We start from the raw sequence: 24,780 nt of genomic DNA, 5'->3' as shown, positions 1-24,780 counted from the left end.
TTTAAAGATTGGGGTGTTGATAATGACTTCCCTTTTCCCAGCATTGTCGTGAAATGTGATTGCTTTTAAACATGCTTTCCTTAGATACAGGGTGCTTTCTAAAAGTGGTTGAACATAATTACTCTTGACCTCCTCCTGCCCAGTAAAGGATAGCATCTAGTTTATCCCCTGAAACTTTCCTGTTTAACTTTTGGAAATACAGCAAACATAAACAATACTTTAGATTTCTGGTCTCTCCTCCAAGAGCAGGACCCTGATATTTAAGTAGAACGTGCAAAGAAGCTCTCTTCAAAGCTTGATCCTGTATGATCTCTCTGGTCATTTTAGATACTAGATTTATTTTTCTCAACTAAAACATGAGCATTTTTTATATTCAAGTGGCCCCATTGGGACACTGAGTGACAGCTGAGTTCAGGGAAATGAGTGACAATTGAGAGGGCCACCTAAGGCTAGGCCACTGTTACTAGAGTGCCCAGAACAATAACACAGTGGTGTGACTTTCTGTAGGTTGTTCAGATTTCTCTCTTACCCCTTATGTGATACTAAAAATAAAACCAAAGCATATAAGTTTCACTCATCTGTTGGCAAACTCAGTAAGGTAGCTTCACCCAAAATTAATAATTTATGCTCTGGAAGTGAGAGTATCAATAGCAACCATCATGTTTCCTAGAGTCAGGGCTCTGGTAAGTGTCTCTTCCTGTCAACTTCATTTGTGAGCAAATAACACCCAGTATGAACAGGGATACAGGATTCACCAGCCTTAGGATTTTTATTTTTAAAAGGTTTTTGGTAATTCTGAAAGTGGAGTTTGTTCCTGCCATCCACAAGAGATAGAAATAAATAATGAGGCATAAAAATTTCATACATCTTCCTTGGAGGGAGGAGGAATATTGCTTAGCTTGTCAACATGATAATAGGTGTATGAAGGTGCCATTGTAAGTGCCTGCTTCATGTTCATAACAGGATTAATTTATTTACTCAGTGTTCTGTATGATAACAGTTGCCAACTTTCTTCCTTCTTTGAAAAGTAACAATTGATAATAACAACAATATTTCCCAAAATGTAATGAGATGACTCAGTTTTTTGGTTCCTGTCCGAGTGTAATCATACACTACAAAGACTCATTTATTGGCAAACTTCTGCTATTAACTGGATAACTTGGGAGCTTGGTTAATTTTAGGCAAATACATCTTTTCAGATTTTTACAGTTGAGTGCATAAAATGAGACGGGAATCTGGTGAGTAGAACTGGAATGTGAGGCAGGGCTTAGTCTCAGAAACAAAGCAGAAGATTCATTATTAGCACAGAGGTCTGACATGCTCAGGATCTTCCAAATACAAGCCAGGGTTCCTTTGCTTCTGAGTCTGAGATGCCACGAAACCAGAAGGAACAGCAGGGAATACCAACTGCCGACCGAGAACAGAGAACCTTGTTCTGATGGTCCACACTGATGCCTGACTGCCCATAACGTTTCAGCTCAAGTCAAACAGTTTCTGCTGTCCAGGAGATGACCATCTAGTGAGGCAAAGTAAACCACACATAGCTAATGGATTTGGTTTACTCCTGTTATTTTCTTATCTAATTGTACTTTTAAAAATTAACCTTTCTCTGTGTGTAAGCATACTACTTGCTTGAATTACTTTAAAACATACCTTGGGAAATACAGAAGTGAATAAAAAATAAAAGCAGTCATAACCATCCATAACAACCATTTATGTTTTTATGCCTAATATAAATAGAAATATAATTTTTTTCTAAACAAAAATGGATCTGAATTTCTTACAATGCTAAACATAATCTTACCATATGTCTAGAAATCGTGCTCCTAGGGTATTTTCCCAACTGATTGGGAAAACTGTAACCATACAGAAACCTTTATGTGAATGTTGATAACAGCTTTATTCACAATCACCAAAAACTGGAAGCACCAGATGTCCTTCAGGAGACGAGTGGACGAACTAGCACATCCGGACAGCAGAATATTACTTGGTAATAAGAAGGAATGAGCTACCAAGCCATGAAAAAGCATGGATAAGTGCATATTGCTAAGTGAGAAAAGCCAGTCTGAAGGATACACTGTATGATTCTACTTGCATAATATTCTGAAATAGGCAAACCTGTAGATATGATAAGCAAATCAGTGATTTCCAGAGGTTTGTACAAAAAACAAGGGTGCGTAGGTGAAGCACGGGGATTTTTTGTTTGTTTGTTTAGGGTGATGAAACTATTCTGTGTGCTACTGTAATGGTAGATACATGCTACTATGCAATTGTCAAAATTCATAGAGCTTTATGGCAATGAGAGTGAAATTTAGTGTACCTAAGTTAAAAACACAAACAAAAGTGAAAGCCAGGGGAATCTCAGTATAAAATGCAGACAGTGACAAAAGAATCTAACAGTATTAGAAATACATGAAATAACCTTACTGAAGGAGACTGAGGCAAAGATGCTAACCTAAGTAACTTTGGAAATCAATGAAGACTGTGAGACTAAAACTAAAGGCAACCGTGCATAAGCACTGTACTAATTTTTACTGTGGAGGTAAGAATTCTGAAAACACTGACTTTGAGCTGAGTACTCTCTCTTACTTACTTTGGCTTTTTGGTTCTTTAAAGGATACAATAGAAGTACTGTTGTGAAACTATTTCCATTATTTAGGAAAGTGGCAGTCATTTTCAAATTTTATTGTTAGAGTCAGTGACAGAAAATGTTGAGTTAACCATATTGTCCAAGGAATGGAGTGTACCAATTATTCTTGCCTTATTGTGGAAAGTTTTCTGATATATATTTGCCTTCTCCTTGTTAGTAAATACAGGGTTTTAAACATTAGTGAAATTTTCTTCGTGATTTAATATCTTGCCTTCCTTAAGGTCACTGTTAAAAACACCCCCCAAAAAAACCAAACAATAGATTCAGAAGCTGAGAATTTTGGACTAATTCTTTGCCAGCCTTCTGACATCCCATAGAAAAGATTTTTACAACAGTTTCTTTTATACCAAACCTACAGATATTTTTGAAGCATCTTTCCATCCCCAGCATTTTATTCTTTTGTTTGGGATCATTAGTGCTAAATTCTCTCTTAGCTTGGGTAGAACTTGGCAGCTAATACAAACATAAATCAGGTTGTCAGCTTTCTAAAGTTGGTCAGAGACTAAGTCGTGTTTTGGCTATTGCTTTAAAAAGTGACAATTTTTTGACAACCTTATGGTCAACTAACTCCAAATATGTCTAATAATTTTTCAAAAACCTACTCTGTTTTCTGGGTAAAAATAAAAGCATGAACCTTGGGCCATAACACTTAAGTGCAGCCTGTTCGTTGAGAAATAGCCCAAAATCTGAATAGGATATTTATAGAGGTAAATTTCTCTAGTCCATTAATTCTTTTAGGATTAACCTTCAACTAGAGAATTTGTTGACTTCACACATAGGTTAGCAACCACTTCAGGTATGTATGGTATCTTAATATGTCTCCCTAAAGAACTACTCCCAGTTACTTCAAAGAAATAACAGTTGCTTTACCCTAAAAGAAAAACACCACCACAGTTCTGATTAGGGGTATATAACAAATCATTGCAAAATATAGTGCCTTATTATTAGTATGATATGGTTCTGTACATTGGCTAGACAGTTCCTGCTTAGGGTCTCTCATGTACTTGCATTTAGACGTTGGCGGGGCTGCAGTTGTCATAAGACTGGGTGTTCAAGACAGCTCACTCACAGGGCTGCCAATTGAAGGTTGAGAGCTCAGTGTCCACGTGTGACTTTTCCACATAGCCTGGGCTTCTCACAGCATGGTAAGGGTCTGAGGGTAATCATACCTCTCACCTGACAACTGAGGCAGCAACTCTTCTTCCAATCTTTTAGACAGATCAGTCACAGAGCCTACCCAGATCAATGCGTGCAAAAAATAGACTTCACCTCTTGATGGGTAGTGACAAAGTTGCATTGCAAAGGAGCAAGGGGAATGGGAGATGCCACAGTGGCGGTCTTTGGGAACTGTGATCTTCTATAACTACCAACCTGTTTAAATGTCAGGGTGGGTAGGGATCCCTCCACGTGAGAAGCATTATGAGAAGTCCCACTGACTTCAGAAACCTGGATTGTGCACATGGATGTAACTTCTGTTCTAAAAGAAAAGCTGACAAACACAGCCACCTTGTGTGTCCTGAGGGAAACACCTTTGTATGTACCAGAAACACAAAAGGCTAAATGTCTCCAGTCTTGGAAGACAAAAAACAAATATTTTGTTTATAAAGTCTTCTCAGACGAAGGCTTACATGCATAATATGCCTGAGAAAAGTAGGCTTTGGTATTAAACCTAGCTTAGAGACTTTCTAACTACATGATCTTACTGAAACTCCATGAACTTTGCTCCCTCATCAACAAAATAACAATAATGATTTTCACTTTTCCAGGTTGTTTTCTTGTTTTAGAAAAACTAAGTGATTTTTGTAAAACACTTAGTATATGGCAGCACATAATGAGTACTTTATGAAAGATAGCATGATTCTTCTTTGTTTTCTTGATTTCTGTTTATATCACAGGCCCTCAGAAACTAAGGTTTTACTGGGCTGTTGTATATAATCCATAGGATTTTTAAAAATAAGGTCTCTAATTCCAATTTCAGATCTTTGAGCGTAATTAAGAATACAGTATAATAAATGTTAATAATTTTTCATTCTCCTAAAAAGTTTCCTAATATGGCGATTAATGTTGGATCATTGTGTTTAAAATAGAAGATCCCTGGTCTTAACTTCTAATTTTCAAGTTAAAATTAGTTCATGTCATTGGACTTTGAGAAAGAATAAATAAAGTGAACTTAGAGACAGAGTGAAAATGCGTATGTGACTACAAATTGTCATCACTCATTAATGAGGAAAAACTGTGTGTATCTCTAGGTGACCCTCGTCTCAAGAACCTGCTAATCATCTAAATGTTTGGCACATCTCAGTAATCCCAGTAGCCAGTACAATTAAAATTGGTGATGAACACACTGTATCCCATGTCTTACCTTCCTTTTTTGAAGGCATTTTATCAACTGAGCTTTCTACTCATAGTACTTCAACACAGAACTGATCTGAAGATAAAGAACAAGAAAATAACCACCAAATGAATCTTTTTGTGCATTTGCCAAGAAGTAGGAAACATTCTTCCTTTCTCAAAAGGTTCTATTCTGTTTTTAAAGGGAAAAGAAATCCCTTATGAAGTTAGAGCCTTCAGTAATTTCCCAATCATTGAAGAGTACCAAAAGATTCAACATAAGTAGGCCAGTAATGAAATTCTTTGTTAATTTAATTTTTTGCACAAAATTCAAGGAGTGCCATCTTTAAAAGACAATGAGGTCTTTTAAGTCCAGTACTGGCATAATACAGCATGCAACAAATTGAAGTATCTTATCAAGAACCTAGAGAAGCCTGAGCCCGGGCTCGGTTGCTCATGCCTGTAATCCCAGCACATTGGGAGGCTGAGCGAGGCAGGCAGATCACTTGAGCCCAGGAGTTCAAGTCCTGGCAAAACCCTGTCTCTACAAAAAATAATAAACATTAATTAGCCAGGCATGGTGGTGCATGTCTGTAGTCCTGGCTACATGGGATGCTGAGGTGGGAGGATCACTTGAGCCCAGGAAGTTGAGGCTGCATGAGCTATGATTATACCATTGCATGGAAGGGAGGAAGTAGGAAGGGAAGGTAGGGAAGGGAAAGAAGGAAGGGAAGGAAAGGAATGAAGGAAGCTGCTAGTTTCTGTCCTGGGTTCTGGATATTATAAGTAATACCCACAGTCTTGTCCTTAAGGGGCTCACTGTCTAAGAAGCAGGAGGCAAACCAGTGAGCAGGCAGTTTCCATGAAGTATGTTAATGGGCCTAACAGGTAAACACATGATATTATACACACATAACCCAAACTTAGAACATCAGGGAAGCCTTCTTAATGGAGTTGTCCCCTTTATGCTCTCATTTAGCTAAACTAGCTTCAGCAGCAAAGCTCTGTGAAAAACAATGTAGAGAAATACCGTGTCCTGATGCTTCATCCTTTGTACTTAGCAAATGATGATAAGCCTCAGTGACAGAGTGAGACCCTGAGAAAAGAAAAGAAAGAAGAAAGAGCCAGAAAGGAAGGAAAGAAGGAAGGAAGGAAGTGAGTCATAGGAATATCTTCTATGCCAGAAGTGTTTGTGCATTCACCAAGTAATTGTTGGGTTCTTATCACGTGTGGCAGCTATGCTTAGAACAAGGAATACAGCAACATACAAAATAGTGTAAAACGTGGTCTTTGCGTTTGTGAAATTCATAGTCTGAAGGAAACAGGCTGATAAAGAAACATAAAAATAATCTATTACGTACTGACTTGTAAGCACAAATAAGTGTCTAAATGACAGCAGATGGGGGAACAATTGATTCTGCATCAGAAAGTACGGAAGAGAGGAGCCCTGAGGGCTTAGTAGGTATTTAAGAAGCCCAGGTGAGGAACAGCGGGAGCAGAGGCCAGGGACTTAAAAGATGAGGGTGTTCACCCAGAGCTATCCCAGATCTGGAGTGTTGGGGCCGGGAGTAAGGTTCAGGTTGCGAAAGGCTTTGTATAGTCTCCTAATAAAATGGGACACACTGTCCTACTGTGACGAAGCACCTGGCTGTGAACTCGGACAAACCCACATTCAGATGTAGGCTCTGTCACTCACTAGCATGTTACCTAACCTTTCTGAGCCCGAGTTTCCTGAGTCCTCAGAGAACTGTCATTTATAGTAACTACCTAACAAGATTGTTGTAAGGGCTAACTGAGATAAGGTCGGGAAAGCACTAGTACAATGCTTGTCACATAGCAAACACTCAATAAATGTTAGCAGTTAATTTTATTTACAGTTTTATCCCATGGACATTGGAAAGCTATTGAAAGGTACTATCCTGCTGTTGTCACTCTAGATTCCAGAACCTTTTGTGCATCATGTTGAAATATTGTTTTGATGATTAAACAAGTTAGTATTTGTAAAGTGCCTAGAACTGTGCCAGGTATATAGTAAGTGCTATATAAGTGTTTATTCCATATTTTAAGTTAATGAAGTCTACAAAGCAGTAGAATTAAAATTTTTTTACAGATGAGTAAGCAGAATTCGGAGAAGTTAAACTTCTTATCTAAAGCAGTACAACTAATAAAGTATGGAACCAATGTTCAACCTCCGTCTCATTTCATATTGTAGCAGCTGCACCTTAAAATATGATTTTAAAAGACATACCTAGTCCTATCATTACAACACATTTTTCATTTTTGTGAATTTTTATGAGATGCTTTCCATCTTTGCCCAGGTACAAGTAATAGTTTTTACAGAACTGCATAAATTTCCATTCTACTTTTGTCTTAGCATTATGTAAGTTTCTTTTTTTGAGACAGTCTCGCTGTTGACGGCCTGGGCTGGAGTGCAATGGTGCAATCTCAGCTCACTGCAACCTTCACCTCCTGGGTTCCAGCAATTCTCCTGCCTCAACCTCCTGAGGTGTTGAGATTACAGGCGCCCACCACCACACCCTGCTAATTTTTGTATTTTTAGTAGAGACAGGGTTTCACCCTGTTGGCCAGGCTGGTACAACTCCTGACCTCAGGTGATCCACCCGCCTCAGCCTCCCAAGGTGATCATTATATCATTTTCTCTTTTCCTTTATAGTCATTGTGTTAAATTTTAATGGATGTGTAAAAGTACTTCAAATTGATTTTCCTTAGCTTTTATCCTGCTGTTGGGTATTTGTCTATTTCCTGTTTTTTCATTATTATGTATTACATAATACTTGTGTAAGCATATCCCTAAATATGGCCATTGTCTTCTGTTGATTTATTTCCTTAGATAAGTTTCCAGGAATGGGATCATTCGATTAATGATTATGAATAGTTTTATTGTTTTGGACATATATTGCCTGGTACCTTCCACCAGCAATATATGGAGACTGCCAATTTCAACACTGAGATAAAAGGCAGACTTGATACCTGCACTAGCAATGAGAATTTTATTTTTTTAATTCTTGCTGATATGATACCTCAAGGCCATTTTATTTTTGCATATTTTGATTATTCTTTAAAACAGATTGCTACCTAATTTAGTTCCTACTTTCTTTTCTGCTTTCTTTCTCCTCTAGTTTTTATTATTCAATTAACAAACATTTCTTGAATGTTTACTTTGCAACAGACCCTGCACTACATGTTTTGGATAGAAATGTGAAAAGAAAGATACAGGATTTTACTTGAGCAAATAGACAACTTCAGCTTTATGTGATAAGAACTTTGATAGGTGTCCACATGTGATAAGAACATAGAGACATAGAGAGAGGAGAACAGTCAAGCCTCCTGGCTGTCAAGATATTTCAAAACATATATAGATTCTCTATGTACATATGTGTTTATGAGTACACTTAAACTTGGAATTGCATACAGATATGTGTGTGAACATGCACGCATGTGTATCAGACAAAAATCTGGAAATGGATCATCATTATCATGGAATGATAAAAGGAACCCATGCCCAAAGATAGGAGCAATGATGGGTAAGAAGATAGGCAAAGGGCAGTCCAATAAAGGAGAATGAAAGAAAAAGGCAGCCAGGTGGGAGGAAAATCAGAGGACAACAGTGGGAGCAAGGAAGGTAAAGAAGTGAGGAGCAATAGCCTCTGCCAGATTAGGCTACTTGGAAGCCGTTGGCCATGATACCTTTTTACCTTTGAATGCCATTTGGAATGTGAATATCCCCTCCCTTTATGGGCATTAGCTTAGTAGAGAAGAAGCCTGGGCTTTAGGGTCAAATAGACCCTGGTTCAGATCATGGCTTTGCAACTTACTAGCTGCACGACCTTGGGCAAGAATCTTAATACTTTTACAGTCTTTACTATATCTTTATCTTTACACCTTCACCTTTGCAGTATCTTGCAAGGTTACTAGAATTAAATGAACTGATGTCTCTAAAATGCTTAATACAATGCCTAGCACATGATAGGTTCTTTGCAAATATTAGATGCTTTAATTATTATTACTCTAAATATAGTAGTGATTATTTAAAAACATCTCTCATACATGCTCTGTTTCTCTAGTCATAACTAGTCTTAGGTAGAAGAATGAAGTAGTTAAGAGCTGGACTAGAATCTCAGTTATTTAGCGCTGGGTCTTGGACAAGTTACTTTCTCTCTCTGGGCCTCAGTTTCCTCATCTGTGAGATGGAGACGGTAATGGCACCCACCACATAGATTTATTTTTGAGCATTAAGAATGGTGCCTGCTGCATAATAAGTGCTGTATTAGTGATAGCTTTGATGATGATGACAATGATGATGACAGCTGCCTGTTTGGACCAAGTAACTTTACTCCATTTTAAGAATATAAGTAATTCTGTGCCTTTGACTTCTTATTTTTATGGTTTCCCTTGCTCATACTTCATTAATTTCTTCTGAGAGTCTTAGCAGTCTCGTTTCTTCTTTTTTTTTTTTTTTTTTTTTTTTTTTTGTGGCAGGGGAAGGGGGGAAGGATTCACTTCTCTTTTTATTTGGTTTCATAGTTCTGTCAACTGTTAGATCAAGCTCAACACTTAATGACTTTTTTTCTTATAGCTATTTTTAATTGGCAACTGTTCTACCCTGAATATCTGATCTTGCTTACTTATTTCCAGATGCAAAATTGACTTCATGGTCTTCCAAACCCTGTTGAACATCAGTATCCTCCCATTAAGAGATTGCTCCTTTACTTCTGGTATTTGGGGCAATAGTCTGATATTAATAGAAATGGTATTGTGGTAATACTGGTGCATGCAGAAACATTTTGAGATACCTACAGCCATTTAAATATTATGTAGATTTTGTTGTCTTCCCAGTCCCCAGTCTCTATATTCTCATTCTCCTGTTAACTTGTTAGAATTGGTTTCTCCAGTGGGAATAAAGAAGGTTATACAAATTTTCACGTGTTTGAAAGTGATCTGGTTTTAGACTTTAAAAAGCCATTTTTGTTTTCCCCAAACAGATAGGCTTTCGTGTGTTTTTCTGCTTATAAATATAATAGAATACGAGCATTTCCCCTCTTCATGCCAGATTTTTTTGTGTCTGGCTTTGGTATTAACTTCTGGAAAACTGACTGTCTTTCATTTGCTCTTCTCTTCCTAGAGACTCCCGTTGCTTGCTCTATTTTCTATGTCTGCCATCTTCTCTCACCTTCTTTCAGCCCTCCATATGTATTTCATGTATCTATTTCTGATTTATTAACCCAGTTTCCTGCAGTGTTGATTTTAATGTTTACTGTATGCAGTGATCATCTTATTTGTCTTTCATAGAATGAGTGTATCCTGATCTGTTCCTGTGTTTTAACAGGAATATTTCTGTCTCCTTAAGAATGAATAACAGCTGTTTCCTGAATAATTTTTTTCACATGATGTGCAAGGTTTATTTAAGGGGGGTTATAATTGCTTATAAGATCTTCTTAGTATTCCAGTTTTCTTTTGGGCTACATAACTTTCTCATTAGGGCCGGATTTTTTTTTTTTTCTATTTTCTTCTACTTCCTCTGCAATTTTTGGAGTGATTATAATATGGAAGCTGACTTTAAATTTTATTTCCACCAGTTTTGAGGGCTGAAGAGCAGGTCAGTCAGAGATTATCTCTTTTTTCCCCATGGCCCCACCTTTTCAGGAATCAGCAGTGTGCTTCCTGCAGCTGAGATTGTAGATCAGACAATTTTAATGAGACGTTTTCATCTTGGCCCAACCACATGGTCACTCACAACGTTTATCTCTTAAAACAGGTTGGAGGAAGATTCTTAGAATTTTGTGCCTCTAATGTAGCTTAAAAATAAAATTTTTTTCAATTCTTACTATTTTTTTGTGTCTGTATACATTTGATGAATAGATTGAATTTTTCAATTTCATATAGGTTTTTTAATTTAGGGAGAGCAAGCTCCCCCTTTCTCTTCTGATTTTCCCTAGAAAGCCAGAATTTAGTATTGGATAATGATAAAAATGTAGATTTGGCCTGGCATGGTGGCAGAGTTTGGAGTCAGAGGGAAATGATTTCAGATTCTGATCACAGTCAGTTGCTTTGTGTGACCTTGAACGATTAAACAGGTGTTTCTGAGCCTCATTTCTTTCAACTGTAAAACAATAAAAATAATACCCATCTTACAAGATTGTTGTAAAGATGAGATATGGAAAGCACCTAGCAAGTTGCCTGTCACTTGGAAGTTCTAGTAAGTGATTCCTATTATTAATAGTAGTATCTAAGTTAAAAGTGCTGAGAAAGCACCGTGAGTTCTATGAGTATATGGATATGAGTCAAAGATTGGAAGAGGTCAGGCATGATGGCTCATGTCTGTAATCCCAGCATTTTGGGAGTCTGAGACTGAAGGATCACTTGAGGCTAGTAGTTTGTGATCAGCCCGGGCAGCATAACAAGACCCCATCTCTACGAAGAATTAGCCAGGCGTTGTGGCACATACTTGTAGTTCCAGCTACTCAGGAGGCTGAGGCAGGAAGATCCCCTGAGCCTGGGAGTTCAGGTTTACAGTGAGCTATGACTGTGCCACTGCACTTTAGCCTGAGCAACAGAAAAAGACCTTGTTTCTTTCTTTTTTTTTTTTTTTGAGACGGAATTTCACTCTTGTTACCCAGGCTGGAGTGCAATGGCGCGATCTCAGCTCACTGCAACCTCCGCCTCCTGGGTTCAGGCAATTCTCCTGCCTCAGCCTCCTGAGTAGCTGGGATTACAGGCATGCGCCACCATGCCCAGCTAATTTTTTTTTTTTTTTTTTTTTTTTGTATTTTTAGTAGAGACAGGGTTTCACCATGTTGACCAGGATGGTCTCGATCTCTCGACCTCATGATCCACCTGCCTCGGCCTCCCAAAGTGCTGGGATTACAGGCTTGAGCCACCGCGCCCGGCCAAGACCTTGTTTCTTTAAAAAAAAAAAAAAGATTGGAGGAGCTCTGACGTTAACTTCACAGTTACAGTTTTTATTGTAGAAAAGTTCAAAAACTACTGAACCAAGTCAGAAAAATTAGGCTCTGCCAGTATCTCTCTGTGTCATCTTGGTCAGCTCCCTTTTTTTTTTGAGGCTTGGAGTGTTCATCCATATATTTAAGAGATCGCACAACAGTGATGACTTCTTCCTCTCACTTTTATATAGGTCTGCATGTTTCTTACCAACATGATGCATGTTTCTTACCACCATTAAAGTCAATTTTTGTTTTAGTTTTTTGATATGTAGATAGTCTGTCATTCCTCAGCATACAGCTCTTCCTACAGTGGCTTCCTGCGGCTCCTGGGTAATAAGCTGAGCAGGGATGACCTCTCACTGCCTCTATGGGGTCTGCTCTTTCCCTTCTCTCTGGCTCAAGCTCTGGCCAGGCTCCTGCCCCGCTAGAGACTGCACTTCTGCAATTTCCTCCCTTGACTGCTCCCTGATCCCTCCTACCATCTCCTCTTCCCCTGAAAGATTTCATTAGAGCATGGAACCCTATACTTCTCCTTTGTAACTCATATCGCAATCGTAATTAAAGTCCTATTTGTTCTAGGCCCCCACCCATTTCTAGGGGGTTAATCGCTGTTTCCCCAGTACCTAGCCTACTGTTATGGAGCGTTTTCTTCAATATTTGCTGTATATGTCTCTGCCTTGGGCTGCCTTTGTTTCTTTGCCATATCTAGACTTGTCCTTGGTCCATGATACTCAGACCTATGGGGACAGAAGTTGGTTGGCAGAGTAAAGTCATGTAAGTGATTCTGATTCCACCCAGGAGTGGGATGGGGTCTGTCTGGGAGAGCATTCATTAGGGCGGTCCTGAATTCTGAGTTGTCTTTGAATCCCTAACACCTGGCCCACGGTAACCACTCTGAATAGTTTCTTTCTTTCCCGTCTATGATGATAATGCCTTTCATTTATGTGTCACTGCATAGTTTATAGAGTGCTTTACCGCCACTAGCTCATTGGAGCCTCACACACTGTGAGGTCGGTACTGTGGGTATTTTCGTCTCTGTTTAAATTTCTAAATTCTGTTTAAATGAATTTAGAAAGGGAAAAGAAAAGCTCAGAGGGGTGTTCCTTGCCAGCTACTGCCGAGATTTACTTTGGAATGAGGTGAAATTTAGATTTTAATTTTGTACATGTAAATTGCCCAGAGTTAGAGGCAGAAGGTGGTAGAGCTGAAACTCAGATCTGGGTCTTCTCATTCCAGATGTAAAGACATCAAGTGCCTCTCACAGGGCTTTTCTGCACTGTAGATGATTTGCCTCTTTCTATCTCAGCATAATGATGGAACAAAAAGACTCTATTACAAATTGTGATTTATTTTACACATTTTTGCTGTGTTGGTTTTTTTTTGTTGTTGTTGTTGTTTGTTTTTTGTTTTTTGTTTTTTTTGAGATGGAATTTCGCTCGTTACCCAGGCTGGAGTGCAATGGCGCGATCTCGGCTCACCGCAACCTCCGCCTCCTGGGTTCAGGCAATTATTCTGCCTCAGCCTCCTGAGTAGCTGGGATTACGAGCACGTGCCACCATGCCCAGCTAATTTTTTGTATTTTTAGTAGAGACGGGGTTTCACCATGTTGACCAGGATGGTCTCGATCTCTTGACCTCGTGATCCACCCGCCTCGGCCTCCCAAAGTACTGGGATTACAGGCTTGAGCCACCGTGCCCGGCCCCTTGTGTTGGTTTTATTTTATTTGATTTTAGTCATTTAAACTGTGTACTTTCTGATTCTTTTTTATTTTATTCTCACAGTCATTCAGCAAGCGTATATTGAACATCTGTGTGTCAAGAACCATCCCAGATGTTAGGACGAAAATTAAGACATGATCATGACATAGAAGAGAGCATAGGTACATGAATAACTAAAACACAGTTGAAGAGGTAACTCTGTAGAGATAGGAGAGTCTAGGAAATGGTCACTTTACATGAGAATAGGAGAGAGGGCAGGCAGAGGTCGCAAATACAGAAGAGTTGGGGGTGGGTGACAGTCCAGGCAGAGAGTACAAAAGGGTGGGGTGAGAAAGTCCCTGAACTGGAGAATAGTCCAAGGTAGTGGTAGCAAAGGGGAGGAGTGGGGGTGGTGGGTCTGGAGAGGCAGGATGGGGGAACTCGAGGTCTTAGGGTGCTAAAGGGAAGTTATTCTCGAGGCAACAGGGAGCCCTTGAAATTATTTAAAACAGGTATGTGACATCAGATTTGAAACAGTAACTGACGTTGAAGATTTGGAGAGCTAGAAGTCCAGTGAAACAGAGAACTACAGTCTGTTGTAGGGAAGTGAGCCCCCTTCACACCAGCTGTCATTTCTGCTAGTAGTGAGGATGATTTGCAACAGCTGTGTAAGGAACTTGGAAAGAGGTGTGCACAAAATTGAACCAAATGACTTTGCATTCTGATGGTTTTAGTTGTCCTGTGATGTTGTAACTTAGCGTCAGCTCTCTCAACAGGAAGTCACTAAGTAGAACCTAAAAGAAGTGCTTCCAAAGCATGTTCCAAAGAAAAGAAAGATTCTTACTTTCCACTAACTGTACCCAAAGCTTAAACTAATAAGGTCAGATGTTTTTGTGCTCTCGGAAACAATTCCAAGCCATTTTGTAATCCTTTAGAGCGTCAGATGCATGAAGTACGCCAGACAGCTTCATTCCTGGCGAATGTCATTTTTAAACAGCAAATGAGAATACCAAGGAAATAGTGAATTGAGAACCCTTTTTCTCCGTTTCTGTGGAAAAGTTAACTAAAAGCAATTGCAGCACCATGGATGGACTTTATCTCAGTAGGGGAAGATTGTGGTTTCTTGTATGTGTGCTTATTAAAGCTGGGTACTTTCACCATCAGAGCCAAGTTCCCATCAAATTTGAAGGCTCATGTTTTGTTCCTTCTGAGAAGGAAGTATAAATACAGTACGACTCACTGATTGTCTTCCTTCCCGTGGACTTTAGGAAATGTACTTTTAGACGATCTCATAGTTTAGCTGTTGCCTCTGTTAAAACCTTCAGAATTTTTCGTTTGCTTTATACCCTGGCAATCTACAGTGAATTAAATAATTTCTATTAATAGGACATGTTTATCATCCTAAGAAACTTGAAATGATGTAGTTCTTAGCATTACATTCTATTGTTAGCCCTGCCGAGTATGACATTAAATCGTTCAAGAAGGAATTGCGTAGAAGATTTTACTCTCGTGGTCATTAACAGGAAAAAAGAGTAATTTTCCATTGTTGTAATGTACAGTTTACAGAGGGTTTGGCTGTATGATTCCTTTTCATCTCTTTGGCCTCAGTTTCTTCATTTTAAAGTGAGATTTGACCTATCTGACCTGGGTCAAACTTTATTATAAACATTTATTTCTTCCACATACAGTGTTGACATACGCACTCCAGAGGTGGATGGGAACTTCACAGTTTCAGGGACCCAGGTTTCTGCTATGTTGTTGCTACACTTGCTCAAAACATAGCTTCACCCTGTGGTTGACTCTGCTGCTCCAGTGTCCACACTCACGTCCAAACACCAGCCAGTAAGAGGAGGGAAAGGACCAAGGGGAAGAACACCCCCCTCCTTTAGAGAAATGATCTAAAAGTAACACACGGCTTCCCCTCATACCCCTTTGGCCAATATGTAGTCACGTGATCATACCTTGCTGGGAGAGAGGTGGGAAATGGCTGTCATGTTATGTCATATGGTTGTCATGTACAACTGCGGTTTGTGTGTTGGGTAGGGGTAGATATCTGAGGACAACTAGTAGGTGCCTGTCATAGCACGTGAGGCCCTTTCCAGTTTTAAAAATAAATAATGTGTGTAAGTTCCATGTCTAATTGACTATCAAACTGTGAAAAAAATGTGGACGCTATCCCTCTTGTGCAGGTGCCTGTGTTTGAAGGTGGCAGAGGAGGTAGATGGAGAAAAGCCCAGTAGGGGTGACCTTGTAAAGTTCTGCAGAATAGGCTGATGGAGTGCATTCTTTGGGGGGAAAAAAAACAAATTACTTTCCCTAAATGTGGGAAAACAGATAAGAAATTTAAAAAGAAACAAATTAACTGGGACCTTAATTTATTTTTGCAACTTTCTCATCCAAGTTTTGTTTTGCAGCCAAAGAATCAAGTTGGCTTCTATTGAATACAAGGTACTAATTCCCTCCCTTGCATAACCCCGGGATATATACAGGGGCTATGCAAAGGGGAATTGAAAAGGCACATGAGTGGTATCCGACCTTTGAATTAGATACAGCTGTTTGGGTTTTTTAAATTGTGATAAAATTTACATAACAAAATTTACCATCTTAATAGTTGTATACTGTTCAGCGACATTAAATACATTCATAATTCTGTGTATCCACCACCATCATCCATCTCCAGAACTCTTTATCTAGCAAAACTGAAACTCTATACCCATTAAACAATAATTTCCCATTCCTTCTTCCCCCTAGTCCCCGACAACCACCATTCTGTTTTCTGTCCCTATAGTTTTAACTACTCTAAATGCTTCATATAAGTGGAATCATATAATGTTTGTCATTTTGAGAGTGGCTTATTTCACTTAGCATAACGTTCTGAAGGTCCCTCCATGTTGTAGCCTATATCAAAATTTTCCTCCTTTTTAAGGCTGAATAATATTCCATCGTATGTATATATACATTTTACTTAAGTTTTCACCCGTCCGTAGAAACTTGGTTGCCTCCATGTTTTAGCTATTGTGAATAATGCTGCTTTGAACATGGGTGTACAAGTATCTCTTCAAGACCCTAATTTCACTTCTTTTGGGTACATACCCAGAAGTGGAATTGCTAGATCATATGGTAGTTTGATTTTTAATGTTTTGAGGGGCATCCATAACTGTTTTCCACAGTGGCCGTAACATTTGGCATTCCCACCAACAGTGTACAAGGATTCTAGTTACTCTGCATCCTCATCAACATTTGTTATTTTTCATCATCCTAGTGAGTGTGAGGTGGTAACTCATTGTAGTTTCAAATTATATTGTCATGTGCTTATTAGCCATTTGTATGCCTTCTTTGGAGAAAGGTCTGTTCAGGTCCTTTGCCAGTCTTTTTTCTTTTTTTTTAAATTGCATTTTAGGTTTTGGGGTACTTAGTTGTTTGGTTGTTAAGTTTTGGGAATTCTCTATATATTTTTTATATTAATCCCTTAATAGATATATGATTCCAAATATTCTTTTTTAACTAAAAAGCATTTTAATTAAAAGGCATTAAAAATGCCTTTTTATTCTGTCACTCATATCTTTTGATGAACAAAATTTTTCATTTTCGTGAAATCCATTTTTTTCTTTTGTTGCCTGTGCCTTTGGTGTCATTTCCAAGAAATCACTGTCAAATGCAAATGTCATGAAGCTTTTGCCCTATGCTTTATAATAAGAGCTTTATAGTTTTAGTCCTTATGTTTAGATCTTTGATCTATTTTGAGGTCATTTTTGTATATAGTCTTAAGTAAGAGTCTAATGTCCTTCTTTTGCATATTGATGTCCAGTTTTCCCAGCACCGTTTTCTGAATAGACTCTTCTCCACTGAATGTTCTTGGCAGCCTTGTCAAAAATCATATGACCGCATATACAAAAGTGTATTTCTGAGTTCTCCATTCTATTTCATTTTATACATTTGTATTTATGTCAGTACCACACTGTTTTGATTATTGTAATTGTGTAGTTATTTGTTCTAACAGACTTTTTTATTGTGTGTGAAATCTTTAGGGTTTTCCAAACATAAGGTTACATGATGTGCAAAAAGAAATGTTTACTTTTTTCTTTACAATTTAAATACCTTTGATTTCTTTTTCTTGCCTAATTTCTCTGGCTAAAACTTTCAGTTCCATGTTGAACTGAAGTGATGAAAGTGGGCATCCTTGCCTTGTTCTTGATATTCGAGGGGAAGATTTTAGTCATTCACCATTGAGTATGATGTTCGCTGGGGTTTTTCACATCTTACTTTTATTACGTTGACGTGATTTCCTTCTGCTACTAATTTGTTAAGTGTTCATCATGAAAGGGTATTGAGTTTTGTGAAATGCTCTTTCACTGTCAGTCAAGATGTTTATGTTTTTTTCCCCATTATTCTGTTAATGTGGTATATTACATTGATTGATTTTTATATGTTGAACCATCTTGGCATTCTAGGAATAAATACCACTTGGTCATGGTGCATAATCCTTTTAATAATGCTGAATTCAGTTTTCTAGTATTTTGTCGAGGATTTTTGCATCAATGTTCATAAGAGATACTGGTCTGTAATTTTCTTTTCTGTAGTGTCTTTTTCTGGCTTCAGTATCAGTAAAATGCTTTCCTCACATAAGAAGTTAGTAAATGTTTCCTCTTCGTCAGTTATTTAGAAAAGTTTGAGAAGGAATTGTATTTGTTCTTTAAATGTTTGGTAGAGTTCACCAGTGAAGCAGTTAGGCCCAGGACTTTTCACAGCTGCATGTTTTAACCTTTAAAGTGAAAGAATGCTGCAAAGTTCCTTTATATAGTATAGTAGTCACTTGGCGTGGTCAGTAGTATTCCAAATCTCCTCTCTCTGGGTCCAGGGGCACTTCTTTGCACCTGTGTGACCATGTGACTTGCTTTTCCAAATGAAATGTTAGTGGAGGGGATATGTGCCATCTTTAAGCAGAAGTCTTAAGAGCCAATGCAGAATTCTACGAATTCCGTTCTGCCTACTATGTTGACCTGCAAAGTTCCAGATTTCTGGTCTCTTTGAATTTGCATGCCTGAATAAGGACATGACATGCAGCAGTGACCCTGCTGACCTGTGATGAACATTTACCCATGAGTGAGAAATAAACCCTTATTGTTTTAAGCCATTCTGTTTTGGGGATGTTTGTTACTACAGCATAACCTGCTGGCTGATATGAACAGAAACTAAAAATATCCCACCTGTGGATAAGTCAGTTACTACTCAGTTTTTGAAAGTGAAGTCATTAGATAAAGACTTATTTGTTAATAAGTTATTTGCCATTGTTGTTAATAAGTGACAAAGAAATCCAGTGTATAATGCATGTATCTTTTTCCTTCTAAAGGCTTTTACCCAAATACTAATAGCTAATGCTCAAATTATTAGCTCAATTTAGTTATTGTTTTTTCGTAGTTAGTCGTAATATTTTAAGTAAACGCATATTCATAAATTGCATTTAACGTAATTTTTAAGCTCTAAGATGTACCAAGATTTTAAAAGAGATTGAAAGACTTATGATACATCTTTGATTATGGCAGCATTGGTGGCTATAGCAGTTTTTTGTGTTTGTTTTTGTTTTTGTTTTTTTTGAGACTGGATCTCACTGTGTCACTCAGGCTGGAGTACAGTGGCACTATTTCAACTGCAACCTCCACCTCCTGGGTTCCAGCAATTCTCTCACCTCAGCCTCCCGAGTACCTGGGACTGCAGGTGCACACCACCATGCCTGGCTAAGTTTTTGTGTTTTTAGTAGAGATAGGATTTTGCTATGTTGATCAGGTTGGTCTTGAACTCCTGACCTCAGGTGATCCGCCTGCCTTGGCCTCCCAAAGTGCTGGGATTACAGGCATAAGCCACTGCGCCCAGAGAGGAATTCCTAATCTAGTTTTGGAAAAAGTTTATGAAGCTAAAAAGTTCTTTTTGTAGTTCTGATGCCCTGAAATTTGGTGACTTTTTGATCTGTCCTTGTAAATGGTATTGCCACAAACAGTATAAATGCCATCATGCCAGTTTTTTCTCCAAATGTTTACTATTTTTAAACTATTTAAAAGAATTATTTCATTTATTTGAAAGCCAGTTCCAAAAATAAATGATAATAGTTAACAATTGTTTTATGCTTCCTGTTTGCCATGTGGATCTAAGTGGTCCATATGAATTATCTCATAAAATCTTCATAACAGTTATCTTTTATCTGAGGAACCGAGGCATAGCGAAACCAGTAAATTTACTAAAGCCCACAGAGTTGGGGGGTGGGTGTGAAGAAATTGGGACTTTAAGACTTGTGTGTGACATCTGGCCTCTCGGGGAGCAACTGGATCCCAGAACTGTGTGTCTGTTGTTGATTTTTCCCAAGTGTGAAGGTAGCAGTAGAGATGAAATATAAATTGTACTTTTTTCACACACAGCCAGTATGTTATTCCCCTCCTCAGGAACCCCTAGCTTTTATTCGTTTGTTTACTTAAGTAACTGTCTTTAAAATCATTACTTTGAGCACCCATCCTCAGTGATCATACTTTCTTGTCATCGTTAGAAGAACCAGCGTTGGCCTCGAGATCTACTGCATGTCTCCACCCCAGCACGCAGAATCATGACCTTGCCTCTTCTTTAGGCCTCCAGCCAGGGCTGTGTGTAAGTGGCCTGTCTGGATGTCTTCAGGTGACAGATATGGATATAAATCTAGTGTCCAGACCCTGGCAGAAATGACAGGGAGAAAATATGTGATTTCTAAATATTTATAAAGAGATCTCATCATGGTCTTCTGATGATGTCAAGAACCCAAGGAACCTAAATTGTTTATAGTGCTCTCCAGTTAAAACTTTGAAAGCAATGGCCTGGCTTTCTTCTTTGCATGATGAGCAGAATGCGTCTGGCAGTCCAGAGGGAAAGCTCATTTGCTTGGTTAGCTTTTTGGGAAAGGTGTGTCAACGAATGTGTCTTCGTTTAATAATCTGGAAACCAGGGGGATCACAGTCTGGTGTGAAGAGTTGCTCAGCTAGAAACGTGTGAACTTAAGTGGGAAGGTGACAACATTCAGTGGAGCTTCAGGCCAGTGTGGTTTGTGACCTTAGCCAGCCATCCTATGACAGTTTCATAAGTACAGAATTTCGAATATGCTGAAGTGGAATATTTTGGGAAAGGAGGGGCGAAGGTGATTGTCTGTGCTCTCGTTTTTGCTTTCAGGCAAATTCCTCTACTATACTGGGTGCAGTCATCTCTAGCTTGTCAGTTGTTGTCACAACTTGTTGGGAATATTATCAGCTTAGCCACTTAGAGTTGCTTCAGTATTTGAGCAGAAACCCCAGCCCTTCTGCAGGGTCTCACATGAACAGCCTACCAGATGTGGGGATATCAAGGTAAAAGACAGGGCGATTTATATAGTAACACTAATAGCAAACACTGTGTGCCAGGCACAGTTCTAAGCACTTTACATGTCTTAGGAAAAAGTGCTTTTAGTATCCTTACGTTAGAGACGAGGAAAACTAAAACACTTAGGTAACTTGCCTGAGGTCACGCGGCCCGTAGAGTGGAGCTAGATTCAAACCCAAGCAGGCTGGCTGCGGTAGCCAGAATGACCCAATCACAGTTCACAGTAATACTCACTCCCGGGATTCAGTAGGATCCATAGTGATTCACAGGACGGAATGCATATTTCAACAAAATAGGTGATTGTTTTTTGTTGTGTGAAGGTTGTAGGTGATGTACCAGAATTCTGAGCTGCCATTGGATGAGAAGCTTCCCTGTCAGAGAATCCTTTCTTCTGCCTACACAGAGAGGTAGCAAGTTAGTGAGTACAATAAGAGCTAGTGCTTAGACAAAGATGAGTTATCAGAAGATCTTTATGGAGCACACACTGTGTGTGAAGCCTGTGCCAGTAACAAGACAGGGATGATCATCTTTGTGTCTCCGTGAGGATCTAGCAGAGCTCTGGGGAGAAGGAGAGTTCACTTCGGTGAGCCCAGAGGCCCTCACTCTACGGGCTTTTTGGAGACTGCCTGCCTTCCATGGCCACATTATCCTAAGGGAGGGAAGAAAGAGTGAATGTTTCATGGCCTTATCCAAAGCCGCCTTTGTGAATGGAGAAGAGTTCTTTGGGGGAAGACACTGCTTAGTGCAAGTAAAATGTCCCCTGGCCTAAACCTTAGAGAACCCTGAGTGTGGCATCCACCTTGCTGTAGGAACCAACACTTTAATTTCCTTTCTTCTGGCTCACGCCTATAATCCTGGTACTTTGGGATACTGCAGCAGAGGGATCAGTTGAACCTAGGAATTCCAGCCTTGGCAATATAGTGAGACCCCCTTCTTCACCAAAAAAAAAAAAAAAAAAAAAAAAAGAAAGAAAGAAAAAAGAAAGAATTAGCTGTGCTCTGTGGTGGTGTGTGCCTATGGCCCCAGCTACTCTGGAGTCTGAGGTATGAGGATCACTTGAACCCAGGAGGTCAAGTCTGTAGTGAGCCATGCGTGGGCAATAGAGCAAGACTCAATCTCATACAAAAAGAAAAAAAAAATTCTTTCTCTGACCATCATTACCTGGGAAAGTAATATAATAATTAAATTATATTGTCACTTACTTGTCATGTACAAGTGAAAAATCAACTAGTTTAATGACCATACAAGGCCTTCTGAGTTGTTTATTTATGTGATTAAACACCATTTGAAATCACCTGCAACTATTTGTCTTGGTTTTTGGCCCTTGGTATCTGGAAACTTCTTTCTAGAATTTCTCTGATGCGATATGTCCACTGTATCTTTACAAAATGCAGGTTTATTTATAAAAATGTTATCACTTCTTGCAGTAGAAACAGATATATTTGATAATTTAGTGAGATGTCACCAAGAATCATGTTTACTTTAAACAATACTAAATATACATTTGTTTTCATTATTGTGGAACTAACTTGGGATTGCTGGTGGTGGGAGACTTACAATGATTTCAGATGCTTTTCTCTAGCATGGAGTATATTTTTTTTTGAGATGGAATTTCGCTCGTTACCCAGGCTGGAGTGCAGTGGCGCAATCTCGGCTCACCGCAACCTCCGCCTCCTGGGTTCAGGCAATTATTCTGCCTCAGCCTCCTGAGTAGCTGGGATTACAGGCACGTGCCACCACGCCCAGCTAATTTTTTGTATTTTTAGTAGAGACGGGGTTTCACCATGTTGACCAGGATGGTCTCGATCTCTTGACCTCATGATCCACCCGCCTCGGCCTCCCAAAGTGCTGGGATTACAGGCTTGAGCCACCGCGCCCGGCCTAGCATGGATTATTATTTTTGCTTCTCTCAAATATCACTGGGTTCCAGTCTTCTTTATAGCTTTTTATAAAAGATAAACTTTTTTTCAGAACTATTTATTCTCACCAGGAACTGAATCCAAATAAAGACATAATTGAGTTCACATTTGATTTGAGACTATAGTGACGCTTCATTTAAGTAGCTTTGGAAAAATACAGATATTTGGCTGCCATTTGATCCCAGTCACTCACTCTAATTTGTCATGAAACTTCTGGTTCAGCAACATTAAAGGGAATTAACACTTGAATTTACAGCTCTTCTGATTTGAAGCACATGGCTTGAGGTTCCAGGGCACACCTCTTATTAAAATCATTTAGCATTCTATATATTTCTGAGAAAGCAATCAAAAACTGGATGCTCACTGTCTCTCCCAGAGTCAACTTCAGTGGTTATTTTTTAAAGAAAATTAATGGAAATTTTAAATGAAAGGCAGTGGCTTAGAGGTTGAGGTAGGGTGGCTCACAGTCTCTTACTGTGTAATTAATCGCTTGAACCCTACCACGCACCTTTTCCTGTGAATTGCTGATGATGCTTGGTATGTGCCCAAAAGAACTTTTGAAATTAAAAAAATAAAACACAGGTCAAAACGATCAGATGCCATGTTTCACCCATGTAGTTTAGCATACATTTTCGAGTTTGATTATTTCTACTGCTGGTGAGGATTTGGGGAAACCAGAACCCTTGCTGGGTTAGTGCCTCCTCTTTGGTTGATAATGTATCAATATCTTTCAAAATGTTTAATGCATGTATCATTGATCTGGGTAGTCTACTGCTAGGACTTCACTATATGTAGTGTATTAGTTACCTAGTACTACATAACACATTACCACAAAATTTAGCAACTTAAATATTTATTATCTCATACAGTTTCTGAGTTCAAGAATTGGAAGTACTTTAGCTGGGCGTTTGTGGCTCAGGGTCCTTCATGAGGTTACTGCCAAACTGGGCAGCAGCTGCATTCATCTCAAAGCTCAAGTTGGGCTGGAGGATTCACTTCCAAGCACACTCATGTGGCTGTTGGGAGGCCACAGTTCCTCACTACCTGGACCTTCAATGGGTGGCCTGAGTGTCTTTAGGATGTACTTGCTGACTTCCTCCAGAGCATAGGAACCAAGAGAGACAGAGCAAGCAAGCCAGAGAGCACCCAAGAGGGAAGCTGCAATCTTTTATAACCAAATCTTGGAAGTAACCTACGATTATTTTTGCTGTAGACTATTGATCACATAGAGCAACCCTGGTTGGTACAGGTACAGTGTGGGAAGGGATTGCACAACAGTATGAATCTTAGAGGTTGTGGTCCTTACAGGCCATCTTGGAGGCTCCTACCCCATGGGGCTACTCTAAAAGCACACCAAAGCCTGGGCTGTATCAGCGAGCTGAATGACCCTCTATATGATAAAGAATGATCCGTCATACTGTGGAATGTGTTGCACCTGTTAAGAATTAAAAATGTCTATGTGGAGATATGAAAAGATCTTTAAGCTACACTATTCAGTAAAGAAAGAATTGTAGATAATGCTATATAGTTTGATATATTTTAGATAAATTTAAAATATATACATGTAATCTTGTGTAGCATATATATTTTCTTCTAGGCTGAAAAAGTGTTTTATCTTTTTCCTCCCTCCATTTCCATAGTGAGAAATTTTTTTTTTTTTTTTTAATTTTAGACAGTCTCTGTTACGAGGCTGGAGTGCAGTGGTGCGATCTTGGCTCACTGCACCCTCTGCCTCCTGGGTTCAAGCCATTCTCCTGCCTCCATCTTGTGAGTAGCTTGGACTGTAGGCATGCATCACCATGCCCAGCTAATTTTTGTATTTCTATTAGAGATGGGGTTTCACTGTGTTG

General features: G+C 39.0%; 1 protein-coding gene across 1 annotated transcript in view; it reads left to right on the top strand.

Annotated features, from left to right (window-relative positions):
* The window catches only part of C19H1orf21 (chromosome 19 C1orf21 homolog), a 335,853-nt gene that overhangs the window by 231,698 nt on the left and 79,375 nt on the right, over positions 1-24,780 (top strand). The window lies entirely within an intron of this gene.

Source organism: Saimiri boliviensis, chromosome 19 (assembly GCF_048565385.1).
Source record: "Saimiri boliviensis isolate mSaiBol1 chromosome 19, mSaiBol1.pri, whole genome shotgun sequence".
In the NCBI taxonomy this organism is placed as follows: domain Eukaryota; kingdom Metazoa; phylum Chordata; class Mammalia; order Primates; family Cebidae; genus Saimiri; species Saimiri boliviensis.
The sequence above is the reverse complement of the archived record's forward strand: the minus strand, read 5'-3'. Positions and strand labels throughout refer to the sequence as shown.